The sequence below is a fragment of the Pan paniscus genome, chromosome X (genome assembly GCF_029289425.2).
Source record: "Pan paniscus chromosome X, NHGRI_mPanPan1-v2.0_pri, whole genome shotgun sequence".
NCBI classification, from domain to species: Eukaryota; Metazoa; Chordata; class Mammalia; order Primates; family Hominidae; genus Pan; species Pan paniscus.
In genome coordinates, this window is record NC_073272.2 from 79,118,008 (window position 1) to 79,133,872 (window position 15,865).

Here is a 15,865-nt window from a genome sequence, read left to right on the forward strand (position 1 = left end):
TTCTAAAAATTGTGTGAATATTAAGTGTTTACTAATTCAGCCAAATTTAGGAATTAATATTTTTTAATAAAATGTATTTATTTTAGGTTTTAAAATAAATCGTTATGAAATTGTATACATAATTATTTTTTGAAAAACATTTTTGAGTCTGTCTTTAGTTTCTATTTTAATTTTTCATCATTGACATCTTTTTTACCTTCTTTCTTCTTCTAATAATTTTATTAAAGAAACAACTTAATATTTTATAATTCAGCCTTGAGGTTTTTGCTTATATTGTTAATTACTATTTATTATTATTAATTGTGTTATTTTATTTTTAGTTTATTTTGTTGCCCTTTTTCTAGATTCATGGTTTAAAAGAGTAGTTTACTTTCAATTAAATGTGTGTCTCAGTGAGGGCATTTTTAGCTCTTATTGTTCATGCTCACTTTTCTGTACTTTTCCTACAGGATTTTTATAAATGTTTTTATTTTGGTGCATAATAATTTTTCGATGATGTCTATATTAACTTACAAATGGTTTACTAATATCAGTGTGTTTTTAATTTCTAGATGAATTTATTTTAGGAAATTACTTTCATTTGTTTACTATTGTTTTGTGATTTATGAATATGTTTTAGTTTTTTAGAGTTTTCTATATTTACATTATGGTCTAGTAGATAATTAAATTTTTATACCACATATTTTTAAGACAATATTAATTCTCTATTAGGTCCAAAGTCTTATGTGTTGGTGAAATTTAGCATATACATAATATTTTAAAATATACTTGACTTTAAAACTTTTTGAAAATGCATTGCATTTTATTTTTTTCAAGGTGGCTGAATATTGATGTCAGATGCCAATTCCCCTCAGAGAGAATATGAAAATTACAGATCAATGGTCATGAAATAAGTTGAAATATCAGGGAAGAGTGACAAAACCTGTTGGAGAATTCAGAGAAAGCAACTGGGCACAGGAAAGGAAGGCAGCAAGAATCTGGCAGAGATTAACCCCTAAGGTACTTGGAGTCCCGTGGAAAGGATAGGTGGGGGTATTTCTTTGATCCTTTCACTCCTGTGAGAGACAGTTAACCTCTAAATTGTTTAAGAGCCCTGTGGGGGTCTGTCCTGCAGACCCCAGCTGCACGATGGATGAGACACTTACTCAGACACTGATATTCAGTGAAAGAGTGGGCCAGGGGGCTGCCGGCACTAGGAGCTGAAGAGAGTTTGTGGTCTCTCTAAGCTGGCAATGCTCACATTTACTTAGTACAGATTTAACTGACAAAAGCTTGAGTCAACACACCTATGGGCAATTAACTTGGTTACCAACCCCTCAAGCAGAGAGCAATTATGCACCTGCGGTTTATCAAAGGTTGGTCTTAGGACCACATGAGTAAACAAGCTGTTTAGATAGACTCCTCTACACTCCTATGTTAATTACCCTTGCTATAGCTCAAAGATGATTAGGCTGCCTTCAGCCATAACTTTATCCTGAGGCTTTTGTGAAAAACCTTCTGGCCTTCCAAGAAGATTTGTGTTTATTTTACAATTTTTCCCACCATCCTGACTGAACCCCTACAGAGCCCCTCTGACTTCATCCTCACAAACTCATGCAATGTGGTTAGTGGTAATTTGGAAGCTTCCTGGAAACAGAACATTGGGTGACTAGCTTGTGCAGGTGCACTTGCACTTCCCTCAAACCTCAATTAAGGCAACAGGCACCATACTGGTTATGCACCCATTTTTGGCCACTACCCTGTCCAGGAAATCTCAGCTCTTGTGTCATTGTATTGCCAGATTCCCCACAAACATACTCAAGAACCCATTCTAAATTTAGGAACAACAGGGGACCAGTGGGACACTAGGGAGCAGCAGGATTCCTGGAGATCTGTCATATGGTGCAGGCTGCCTGTAGAAGAAAGGAGAGCACAGTCTGCTAATGCACTCCCTGGGACACAGGAAGCATGGGTGCAGTGTTGATCTCTGAATTAAGGAGCTTTACTCCACCCCAGTGGATAGGCAGCTCCAGTGGCTGGGAATAGATGTAGAGAGGGAGTCCTCTCCTGCTCCCTCTATTCACTGCTGCAGATATGGCAAAGGCTTTTCCCACTGAGGGTGCAGATACAGCTTCTCCAGTGCTATTCATGACAGCTTCACCTCTGCTGAAAGGGAGCCTGCTGCTTCCCGGGCTTGCATGAAGAGTGGGGCTTATCTCCCTTTCCCTACATAGAGTGGCTTCATCCCTGCAACATAGGTCAGACAAGCCACAGAGCTGTCTGTTTTCAACTAGGGAAAGAGGTTCTGCCTCAAGGCCGTTTTGCCGGTGGCTACCTCACAAGCCTTTTTCATGGACCTCAATTCCACCGTAGCCTGCAAATAAAAAACAGTGTGTATTTAAATGGAAGGTTGAAACCCCCATGACAGAGGAATAATAAGAAAGTGGATCCTTTTTCTGCCTGCCCAGGAAAGGAAACTGGTGCAATCCCCTCCCTGATTCTTTTTACATAGCACACCACATCACAGACTGCTCCCACCTTCCTGGTCAAGGCATGCACTTCCACTCATGATCAGGGTAACCAAGGGTTGGCTGGCTTTTTACTCTAAAGCTTCACCTACTTCATTGGAGACTGAATTGCACCATCAAATAAAAAATATGCTGACAAAAAGTCATACAGCAAAGGTATGATAAACTTTCAGAGACCTTCAAACTCTCAGCACTGCAAAAGATACCGAGTTGTCTCATATGCTAAATACATTAAACAGCATTTAAGAAAGGCACAGGCCTGACATGGTGGCTCACGCCTGTAATCCCAGCGCTTTGGGAGGCCGAGGCGGGCGGATCACGAGGTCAGGAGATCGAGACCATCCTGGCTAACACGGTGAAACCCCATCTCTACTAAAAATATAAAAAATTAGCCGGGCGTGGTGGCGGGTGCCTGTAGTCCCAGCTACTCGGGAGGCTGAGGCAGGAGAATGGCGTGAACCCAGGAGGCAGAGTTTGCAGTGAGCCGAGATGGTGCCACTGCACTCCAGCCTGGGTGACAGAGTGAGACTCTGTCTCAAAAAAAAAAAAAAAAAAGAAAAGGAAAGGCACAAAAAAAATCTATAACCAAGAAAACCATATACACTGATGTGGTTCTCTGAAAGGACACAAAAATGAAGCCAAATAACCATACACAGCATACATTACAGTCAGACACTCAAGGGAGAAAATAATTAAAAATAAAAATTTCTCATTTAAATGATATAAAATTTAAAACTAATAACTGACAGCTTCTTCAGATAAGAAGAAATCAGTGCAAGAACTCCAGCAGCAGAAAAACACAGAGTGTTTTCACACCCCAAAGGATCACAATAGCTCTCTATGAATTATTCTTAACCAAAATGAAAATTCTTAAATTACAAGTAGCAAATTCAAAACACAGATTGTAAGAAAGCTTAATAAGATCAAAAAGAAAGTTGAAAACCAACACAAAGAAATCATACAAAAAATTCAGGAAATAAAATGAAATTAATGTATTAAAACTAAAAAACAAAGACTTCTAGAAATAAAAAAAATTACTGAAATAATTTGAAAATACTCTTTAACACTTTAGCAATAGAATAGACCAAGAAGATGAAAGAATTTCAGTGTATGAAGACCAGTCTTTTAAATTAACCAAGTCAGATAAAAATTTTAAAAAAATAAAGAAATGAATGAAGACTTTGAAAAATTTGAGATTATGTAAAGCATCTAAACCTATCATTTATAGACATTACTGAGAGAGAAGAAAATGTAAAAAATTTAGAAAACATATTTGATGAAATAATTCAGGAAAATTTTTCTGATTTTGCTAGAGATGTAGATATCCAGATACAAGAAATTCAAAGACTATCTGGGAGGTACCATACAACAAGAATATCAGCAAGGCATATAGTCATGAGACTATCTGATGTCAACATGAAAAAAAAATAAAACCTTAAAAGCAGCTAGAGAGATGCATTAAACCACCTATAAGGGAAATCTCATCAGACTAAAAGTAGACTTCTTAGCAGACACCCTACAAGACAGAAGGAATTGAGGTCCTAATTTCAACCCTCTTAAAAAAAATCCAGCCAAGTATTTTATATCCCACCAAACTAAGCTTCATAAATGAAGGAGCAATAAAGCCTTTCCCAGACGAGCAAATGCAAAGGGAATTTGTTGCCACTAGACAAGACCTACAATAAATGCTCAAAGGACTTCTACATATGGAAATAAAAGAACGATATTCATCATCATAAAAGCACACATAAATACAAAGGTACCAGGAAGCACCTGCACCACTGGGCAGGTGGACCAACCCACTCTTGCCACTGGTAGCTGGGCAGGCAATTCTTTCTAGAGCTTCTGACCTAGTGGTTCCACTTCTGTCTGAACTCAGCCAGGAGAGCAACCTCCTATTTTCCTGGGAAGTACCTGGGCGGCAGGATGGGTGACCGGCCCACCCCTGCTGCTTGTAGCTAGGCAGGCAATGCCTGTTAGACTTCCACCTCAGGGATCCCTCTTCTGCCTGAACTCAGCTGGAGAATATAGCCTTCTGTTGTCCCAGGAAGCACCCCGATGGCAGGGCCAGTGAACCCGTAAACCCTGACCACTGGTAGCCAGGTGGGCAATGCTTGCTAGTGCTTCCAGCCCAATGCTCCTTCTTCTGTTTGAACTTAGCCAGTGGGCAAAGCCTTCTGTTTCCCTAAGAAATACTCAGATGTCATGGTGGGGGACTACCCACCTCTGTGTCTTGGAGACAAGCAAGCCACACCTTCTGGAGCTTCCAGCACAGCAGACATACATCTGCCTAAATTTGCTGAGAGGTGCAGCTTCCTGTTTCCCCCCAAACATCTTGATGGAAGATCAGGCAACTTCATCCACCTCAGCCCCTTATAGTCAAATGGGCCACATGCACTAAAAATTTCTGCACAGCATTCCTGCTTCTACCAGAACTTGAAGGCAAATGCAAACTCATATTCTTCCAGAAAGCACTCAGACAGCAAATTAAGAAAAACCAGGTAAGGATACAGCCTGTCTGCCAACTACAGCCCCTGGCCTGAGGGAGCCCTGAGGACCAGAATGCCCAACAACAACAAAAAATAGCAGCTATGGAGACAGTAATTTGACGAGGCTCCTCTAAGACCTAGAAGTGGATTAGTATTGAAGCTATTCAACTGAACCCACCTTATGCATGCCAACCCATAAGGGCAACAAATAAGATAAAAGCATTAAAATCCCATTTGAAAAACATTAATTTCAAAGACTGGAGAAACATCAGCCTACACAGAAAGAAGATAAATAACTAGCACAAGAACTCTGGTAACCCAAAAAGCCAGAGTGTTTTCTTACCTCTACACGACTGAATTAGCTTCCAAACAATGGCTTTTAAAAAGGCTAAAATGTCTAAAGTGTAAGAAATATAAATGAGAAAATGGGTAAAAATAATGATTATCTACATTCAGGAGAAAGATGAAACCCAATCCAAGGAATCTAAGAAATACAATAAAATAATACAGAATATAAAAGATGAAATGGTCACTTTAAGTGACAACCAAACTAAACTGATAGAGTTGAAACACTCAGTTAAAAATTTTTCAGAATACAATAGCAAATATTAGCAGCATGATTAACCAAGCTGACGAAAGAGTTTCAGAGTCTGAAGGACAGTTTTCCAAAATGTAAGTCAGACAAAAATAAAGGAAAAACAATAAAGAAGAATGAATAAAACCTCAGAGAAATACAGGATTCTGGAGAGACCAAATCTATGACATGTTTGCATCCCCTAAAGAGAGGAAGAGAAAGCAAGCAACTCGGAAGACACATTTTCGGATATTGTCCAAGAAATTTTATCCAATCTTGCCAAAGATGTCAGTATTCAAATTCAAGAAATACAGAGAACCCCTGTGAAATATTACATAAGAAGACACAAAGTCATCAGATTCTCCAAAATCAAAATTCAAAAAATAGGAAAGGAAGCTAGAGAGAAAATGGCAAAGGAAACCCCATCAGGCTAACAGTGGACCTTTCAGCAGAAACTTTACAAGCCTGAAGGGTTTGGGGACTGATATGGTTTGGCTATGCCCCTCATCCAAATCTCACCTTGAGTTGTGATAATCCCCACATATCATGGGAAGGACCCGGTGGGAGGTAATTGAATCATGAGGGCAGGTATTTCCCATGCTGTTCCCATGATAGTGAATAAGTCTCACAACACCTGATGGTTTTATAAATGGGGGTTTTTCTGCAAAAGTTGTCTTGCCTGCTGCCATGTAAGATATGTCTTTGCTTCTTGTTTGCCTCCTGCCATGATTGTGAGGCCTGCCCAGCCATGGGGAACTGTGAGTCCATTAAAACTCTTTCGTTTATAAATCACCCAGTCTTGGGTAGGTCTTTATTAACAGCATGAGAGCAGACTAATACAGAGGCCTATATTTAACATGTTTAAAGAAAAGAATTTCATAATCAGGCAAAGTAAGCTTCATAAGCATAGGAGAAAAAATGATTCTTTTCAGAGAATAAATGCTAAGGGAATCTGTTACCACCAAACCTGCCTTAAAAGAAGTCAAGAAAGAAGAGCTAAATACAGACAGTAAAGACCATTGCCAGCCACCACAAAAACATACTTACATACATAAATTATTTACACGATAATACAAACACACAATCAAGTGTGCATAATAACCAGCTAACAACACAATGACAGGATCAAACCTGCACATATCAATAGTAACCTTGAATGTAGGAAGGCTGAATTTCCCAATTAAAAGGCACAGAGTGGCAATCTGGAAAAAGAAGTAAGATCCAACTCTATGATGTCAACAAAAGACTCATTTTACATGCAATGGCACCCAAAGTAATGGCTCAAAATGAAGGGATGGAGAAAAAAATACCAATCAAATGGAAAACAAAAGAAAGCAGAAGTTGCTAATTTCTGGGAAAAATGATTTTAAATCAAGAATGATTAAAAAAGTAAAATGAAAAATATGACATAGAGGTAAAGGGTTCAATTCAACAAGAAGACCTAAGAATCCTAAATGTATGCACCTATCACAGGAGCACCTAGATTCATAAAGTAAGTTCTTAGAGAGCTACAAAGAGATTTGGATAACCACACAATAATAGTAGGTGTCACTAACACTCCACTGATGATACTAGACAAGTCATCGAGGCAGAAAACTAACAAAAATATTTGGGTCCTGAACTAGACATTAGACCAAATGTGTCAAACAGACATCTTGAGAACTCTACACCATAAAAACAAACAAACAAAGAAAATAAAGTGTACATTATTCTCATATGCACATGGCACATACTATAAAATCGACCACGCAATCAGATATAAGAAAATCCTCAGCAAATTCAAAATACTAAAATTATATTAAACACACTCTCAGACCATAGCACAATAAAAATATAAATCAATACTAAGAAAATTGCTCAAAACCAATTACATGGAAATTAAAAAACTTGCTCCTGAATTACTTTTGAGTAAATAATGAAATTAAGGCAGAAATCAAGTAATTCCTTGAAACTAATGCTAATAAATACACAACATAGTAGAATCTCTGGGATGAAGCTAAGAAGTGTTAAGAGGGAAGTTTATAGCACTAACCATCAAAATCAGTAAGTTACAAAAATCTGAAATTAACAAATTAACATCACACCTAGAAGAACTAAAGAAACAAGAGTGAACTCACCTAAAGGCTAGCCGAAGTCAAAAATAACCAAATCAGAGCTGAATTGAAGGAAACTGAGGTGTGAGCAACTATACAAAAGATCAACGAATCCAGGAATTGTTTCTTTGAAAGACAAAAATAATAGGTTGCTGGGCAGAGTAATAAAGAATAACGAACAAAAAAGATCCAAATAAACACAATCAGGAAATGACCAAGGGGACATTACCAATGGCTCACACACAAAAACAAAACAAAACTCTAAGGGTGAAGGGAGGGAAAAAAAACTCTAATAAACTACTATGAACACCTCTATGCACACAAGTTAGAAAATCTAGAGGAAATAGATAAATTCCTGGAAATGTACAACCCTCCAAGATTGAAGCAAGAAGAAATTAAATCCCTGAACACACTCATCATGAGTACTGAAATTAAATCAGTAATAAAAAACCTACCAACCAGGAAAAGTCCAGGACCAGACAAATTCAAAGTCAAATTCTACCACATGTATAAAGAAGAGCTGATACTATTCTTGCTAAAATTACTGCAAAAAAACTGAGGAAGAAGCAGTCATCTGTAACTCATTCTATGAAGCCATCATCATCCTGATACCAAAATCTGGCAGAGACATACATACACATACACAAACTTCAGGTCAATATCCTTGGTGAACATAGAAGCAAACATTCTCAGCAGAATACTAGCAAACCAAACCCAGCAGCATATCAAAATGCTAATTCACCACAATCAAGTAGGTTTTATCCCTGGGATGCAAGGTTGCTTCAACGTACATATCAATAAATGTAATTCACCACATTAAGAAAACTAGAAGCAAAAATGACATGATTATATCAATAGATGCAGAAAAGGCTTTCAATAAAATTTAACATTGCTTTGCGTTAAAAGTCCTCAACAAAAGAGGTATTGGAGGAATCTATGTCAAAATAGTAAGAGCCATCTAAGACAAACCCACAGTCAATATTATACTGAATGGACAAATGCTGCAAGCACTGCCCTTGAGAACTGGAACAAGAAAAAAAAAAGGCCCATTCTCACTACTCCTGTTTTTCTTAGAAATGGAATGTATACCCAGAGAAATCAAGTAAAAGAAAGAAATAAAATGTATCTAACTAGGAAGAGAGGAAGTCAAACTATCTCTGTTTGCAGACAACATAATTCTATACTTAGAAAACCCCAGAGTGTCTCCCCAAAGGTTCCTTCATCTGATAAACAACTTCAGAAAAATTTCAGGATATGAAATCAATGTACAAAACTGAGTAACCTTTCCGCCGGGCGCGGTGGCTCATGCCTGTAATCCCAGCACTTTGGGAGGCCAAGACGGGCAGATCACGAGGTCAGGAGATCGAGACCACCCTGGCTAACATAATGAAACCCCGTCTCTACTAAAAACATAAAAAATTAGCCGGGCCTGGTGGCAGGTGCTTGTAGTCCCAGCTACTCGGGAGGCTAAGGCAGGAGAATGGCGTGAACCCAGGAGGGGAGGCGGAGCTTGCAGTGAGCCGAGATTGCGCCACTGCACTCCGGCCTGGGCAACAGAGCGAGACTCCGTTTCAAAAAAAAAAAAAAATCAGTAACCTTTCTATACATCAACAAAGTCTAAGCTCAGAGGCAAATCAAGAAAACAATCCGTTTCACAATAGCCACAAAAAGAATAAAATACCCAGCAATAAATCTAACTAGGGAGGTGAAAGATCTCTATGATAAGAATTACAAAACACTGCTCAAAGAAATCGGAGTTGATAAAAACAAATGAAAATTTATTCCATTCTCATTGGCAAGAATAAACAATATTGTTAAAATGACCATACTACCCAAAGCAATTTACAGATTCATTTATATGAAACTACCAATGATATTTTTCACAGAATTAGTAAAAAAAATAATTAAATTTAATACAGAAACAAAAAGAGTTTAAATAGCCAAGGCAATTTTAAGCAAAATGAATGAAGCTGGAGGCATCATGTTACTCAACTTCAAACCATATTATGAGGCTACAGTAACCAAAACAGGATGACAGTGGCACAAAAACAGACATGTAGACCAATGAAACAGAATATAGAGCACATAAATAATGCTGTAAACTTGCAACTACATGATCTTTGACAAAGTTGAGCAAAAAAGCAATGGGGAAGTGAATCCTTATCCAATAAATGATGCCGGGATAATTGGCTAGTGATATGCAGAAGATATATGGACATCATATATAGGCTATAGTAACCAAAATAGAATAATACTGGTACAAAAATAGACATCTAAATAAATGAAACAGAATAGAGAACCCAGAAATAAAAGTCAAATACCTATAATCAACTGATCTTTGAAAAATTTGACAAAAGTAATGTGAAAAGGACATCCTATTTAATAAATGGTTCTGAAAAAACTGGCTAGCCATATGCAGAAAAATCAAAATGGGCCCCAATCTTTGACCATATACAAAAATTAACTCAAGGTCAATTAAAAACTTAAATGTGAGACCACAGACTTACAAAAATTCCAGATGAAAATCTAGGAAAAACTTTTCTGAGTGTTCGCCTAGGCAAAGAGGCTATGATTAAGACCTCAAAAGCAAATGCAAGAAAAGTGAAAATAGATAAATGGGACTTGTAAACAGCTTCTGTACAGAAAGAAAATTTCAACATTATAAACTGACAACATACAGAATAGGAGAAAATATTTGCAAATTATGCCTTTGATAAAGAACGAATATCCAGAATCTACAAATAACTCAAACAATGTAATAAGAAAAAAAAAAACATTAAAAAGTGAGCAAAGGACAGGAACAGACACTTCCCAAAATAAGACATAAAAGTGGCCAATAAACATGAAAAAATGCTCCACATCACAAGCCATCAGATAAATGCAAGTCAATACCACGATGAGATATCATCTTACACTGATCAGAATAGTTATTATTAAAAAGTCAAAAAAACCACAGATGTTAATGTGGACTCAGAGAAAAGAGAATGCCCATACACTGTTGATGAGAATGTAAATTAATACAACCTCACTGGAAAACAATATGGAGATTTCTCAAAGAACTAGAACTACCACTCAATCCAATAATCAATCCCACTACTGAGCATCTACTCAAAGAAAAATAAATATTTATATAAAAAGAACAGTTGCACTTGCATTTTTATTGCAGCATCATTCACAATAGCAAAGTCATAGAATTAACCTAAGTGTCCATGAACAGGTAATTAAATAAAGAAAAATGTGAATATATATACATATACACATACATACACTCATTATATATATATATACAGGCACACACACACATATACACACATACACCCTGTGGAATACATGTGTTTATATAGATATACACATGTATGTATACATATATAATTTACACATATACAAAATATATTTATTAAAAAGTTAAGAAACATATGTGTATAATACATATTACATATATGAAATATGTGCATATGTGTATATTATACATATATAGGTATATATTATATATTTATACATATATGTGTTTGTATACACCATGGAAATCTATGCAGTCATAAAAAAGAATAAAATTATGTCTTTTGCAGTAACATCAATGGAGCTGGAGAACATTATCCTTAGTGAAATAACCCAGAAAAATAAAATCAAATACCACATGTTCTCACTTATTAGTGAAAGTTAAACGGGTACACATGAACATTAAAATGAAAATAATAGACACTGGGATGACACAAGCAAGAATGGTGGAGGAGTGAGTATTAAAAAAGTACTTACTGGGTATTACATTAGTCCATTCTCACATTGCTTTAAAGAAATACTTGAGACTGGGTAATTTATTTAAAAAATGAGGTTTATCGGCTCAGTTTTACAGGCTGTACAGGAAGCATGGCAGCATCTGGCCTGCTTCTGGGGAGACCTCAGGAAACTTACTATCATGGCAGAAAGCGAAGCAAGACCAACACCTCACATGAACAGAGCAGGAGGAAGAGAGAGAAGGGAGAAGACCCATACACTTTTAAACACCCAAATCAACACCCAGATCTCATGAGAACACTATCATAGGACAGCACCAAAGGAATGGTGCTAAACCATTTATGAAGGACCACCCCTATGATCCAATCACCTTCCACCAGGCCACGTCTTCAACACTGTTATTGACAATTCAACATGAGATTTGGTGGGGACACAGAACCAAACCACATCAAGTACATTGCTCACTATTTGGGTGATGGGTACACTACAAGCCCAAGCCTCACCATTGCACAGTATTTCCATGTAAAAAACAAACATGCACATTTGCCTCCTGAATCTAAAATAATTTTTAAAAACCCACTGAGGTTGTGATTAAAAAATTTTAAAAAGAAACTTCATTAAAGTTCCCCATAATAATTGTGATTTTTCTATTTCTTCTTCATTACTCTAATGATAACATTTTCATATATAATAGTTATATATATATATTTGTTCTTTACATTTTTTAGATTTTAAGTTATATTGTTAGATACATGAGATGCAAACATATTATGTATTTTCAGTGATAATTTTTACTAAAATAAAAGTGTTTTCATTTTAGAATTTCTCTTTCTAAATTCTATATAGTCATATATGATATGCTTTGGATCTGTGCCCGCACCAAATCTCATGTTGAGTTGTAATCCCCAGTGTTGGAGGTAGGTCCTGGTGGGAGGTGATTGGATCATGGGAGGAGTTTCTCATGAATGGTTTAGCACTGTTTCCCTTGGTCGCGATAGTGAGTGAGTTCTTGTTAGATCTGGTCATGTACAAATGTGTGGCACCCCTCCTCTCTCTCTTTTCCTCCTTCTCTGGCTTTGTGAAGTGCTTTATTTTCCCTTCAATTTCCAAGATGATTGGAAGTTCCTTGAGGCCTCCTCAGAAGCTGATGCCACCATACTTCTGTACAGCCTGCAGAACCGTGAGTGCATTAAACCTCTTTTCTTTATAAATTACCCAGTCTCAGGTATTTCTTTATAGCAATGTGAGAATTGACTAACACAATATACTAATATATTGTGTTATCTATCTGTTTTAGACTTTTCTAGGAATAACTTTCTGCCCCCTTTCATTTGCAAGTTTCCTGGACTTTTTAAATCTAAATCTGCCTCTTATAAATGTACATTAGGTTTCTTTTTCAACCAAATTCGAATCTCTCTTAGTTAACAGATAAATTTAGTCAGTTCAAGTTATTATAATTTTTGATACATTTGGATGTATTTAACTCTCTATATTTCTGGTTTTCTGTTTATCATGTTATATCTATGTTTATTTCAAGCATTTGTCTAATAGAATGTTTTCTGACTACTATCATTTTTTTGAAAGTGGTACATTCTTTTTTTTTTTTTTTTTTTTGATGGTGCAGTGGCACGATCATGGCTCACTGCAACCTCTGCCTCTTGGGTTCAAGCAATTCTTCTGCCTCAGCCTCCAAAGTAGCTGGGATTACAGTCCTGTGCCACCAAGCCTGGCTAATTTTTTTGTATTTTTAGTAGAGATAGGATCTCACCATTTTGGCAGGCTGGTCTCTAACTGCTAGCCTCAAGTGATCTACCCACCTCGCCTCTCAAAGTTCTGAGATTACTGAAAGTTCTACCTTCTATTTCTAATCTTTCACAGGTTACTTTTAAATTTTTAGCCCCAGTTTGTAAGCTTTTTTGAAATTATGTAGAGTTTATCATTATCTACATACATATTCCCTAAAATAGAACAAAAACTTTAGAATGCTTTACATAGCAAAACTTCCAACATACCAGAGAATATTAGAAACTTGAGCAAACCAGCAAAAATTAAAGGAAGAGAATTTAAAAATGGTCAATAGTTAATATGAAATAATATGTAAGGAATAAAATAACATATCATTTGTTAGATTAATGGTGATATGTACAATTTTGTATCAAAATGTAAAACCCTTCATTTGTATTAAAAATATTTTTCTCTTTTTTCAGAACTTAACAGATTAAGGATCCAAGAAGTAAATAAGAAGTAAACATCTACAACCAATAAGGTCTATCTGAAATGCAGAAAACTTCATATTCCATAAACAAATATTTGTAGTTTTTATGTCCTTAATTTACAGAAAGTATTTATATATTTAGCCACAAAGTACACCTGAAACAAAGCAAAACAGACAGATGTAACATATTCTCTTATCATGATCCAGTGTAATTTGAATTAAATAGCTTTTAGAAATTAACAAACACTCATAAAGTCTTCTGGATCAAAGAAGAAACTGGTGGTATAGAAAAATGAACATGAACTTCAATCCTCATGGAAAACAACTATTACAAAGAAAATTTATAGCTTTGAATAGTTTTATTTTTTTTAACCCCCAAAATAAATGGACTCAGTATCCCCCTCTTTAGAAATTTGTAAAGCAAAAACAGAAAAAATAGAAAGAAAGTAGAAACAGGGATTTAAACATAAAGTTAAATTTAATATCAGAAAAGAGAAGAGTGAAAAAAAATGTGAAACTGAAAACTAATTATTTAAGATGAGTAATACAATAAGTAAATCTTAAAGGTCTGATTTTTAAAAAGAAACAAAAAATATGATATTTGATATGAAAAGGAAATAAAAACCACAACAGTCTATTATGAACATCTCTATAGTAATTGATTTGAAATTTTAGAATAAATTGATGGCAGCATAATAAAGCATAAATTATAAAAGCAGATACAAGAAGAAATAGAAAACAAAGAGTACCCCATAATATATCCATCTAATGTGTACCTATAAAAATTTTTTTAAAAAGAAAACAAACAGATCAATACCCCCTAGAAAGGTGATTATAAATACATCATTTAGATTTCTGGTTAAATGTGGTAAACTATGCATACACATTTATCTGTGATATATCATGACATTCCATTCACATGCTTATTAAGGCATTTTTAAGTCATATATCAAATAATATTGAGAGAAGAAGACAGAAGATCGGAATTGTCAAATAATTTTAAGTTCAAAGTTGATAAATAAGTGATAACTTAATTGTCAGATACACAAAAGCTGAAGATTAAATGTCCCTGATGATGGATGAGAGAAAAAAAAATTAACTCAATCTACATGGTGTAATTCCTGAAAGGCTAATTAATTAGAGGCAAACTGTATTTATACGAATGTGAATGGGAATGGATCTGAAAACCAAAAAGATCATCAAATTCTATAAATGAGAGGGAAAAACTTAAAAAGACAGATCGAGTAAAAAATCTGCTGAAGAACGGAGAGAACTCAAAACTCTTTCAATTCTAGGGTCCTTGATCAGGGAGAACTCAGAATTTCTTTCTATTTTGGTTTCTTAGATCACTGGAATTTAGGTTTACATCTGCAGGCAACATTGTACAGTTCTTCATGGTTTCCACTGACCAGCCTAAAATACACAAATACAATGATAAATAAGAGTTGCCTAACAAAATGACTATTCTGCCAGAAGAATCTAGAATATTAGACTCAACCATCCCTCAGTGTTCACCTTTTAGTGTCTGATATGGTTTGTCTGTGTGCCCACCCAAATCTCATCTGGAATTATAGATCCCATAATTCCCAAGTGTTGTGGGAGGGACCTGGTGGGAGGTAATTTAATCATTGGGGCAGTTGCTTTTATGCTGTTCTCATGTTAGTGAGTGAAATCTCACCAGATCTGATGGTTTTATACGGGGTTTTTTCCCGTTTTTCTTGTCACTTCCCGTCCTGCCACCCCGTGAAGAAGGACGTGTTTGCTTCCCCATCTAACATGATTGTAAGTTTCCAGAGCCCCCAGCCAGACATGCTGAACTGTGAGTCAATTAAACCTCTTTCTTTATAAATTACCCAATCTTGGGGATGTCTTTATTAGCAGCGTAAGAACGGACTAACACAGTGGCTCTCTTAATTTTGAATAAATAACCAAACGTTATTAGAATTTTGGAAATAACCTTTTGTGTAAAAGGAAAAATGAAACAAAATAAAATCATCGTAAATACTGAAGGTAAAGAATTCTAAAAGCTATGGAGAAAAGGTCGTGGATAAGGTCATAAATAAGGAAACAGTGAAATCAGACTTCTCAGTAGAAATCCTGCTATTAGAAGGTAATGAAGTATTGCCTTAAAATTACTGAGGGAAAATTATCTTAAATCTATAATTTTATTTATTTAGTATGTTATCAGCATTTAGCAAATTTATTGTGGCAAAAACACTAACTTGAGATCTACCCTTGTAACAAACTTATTA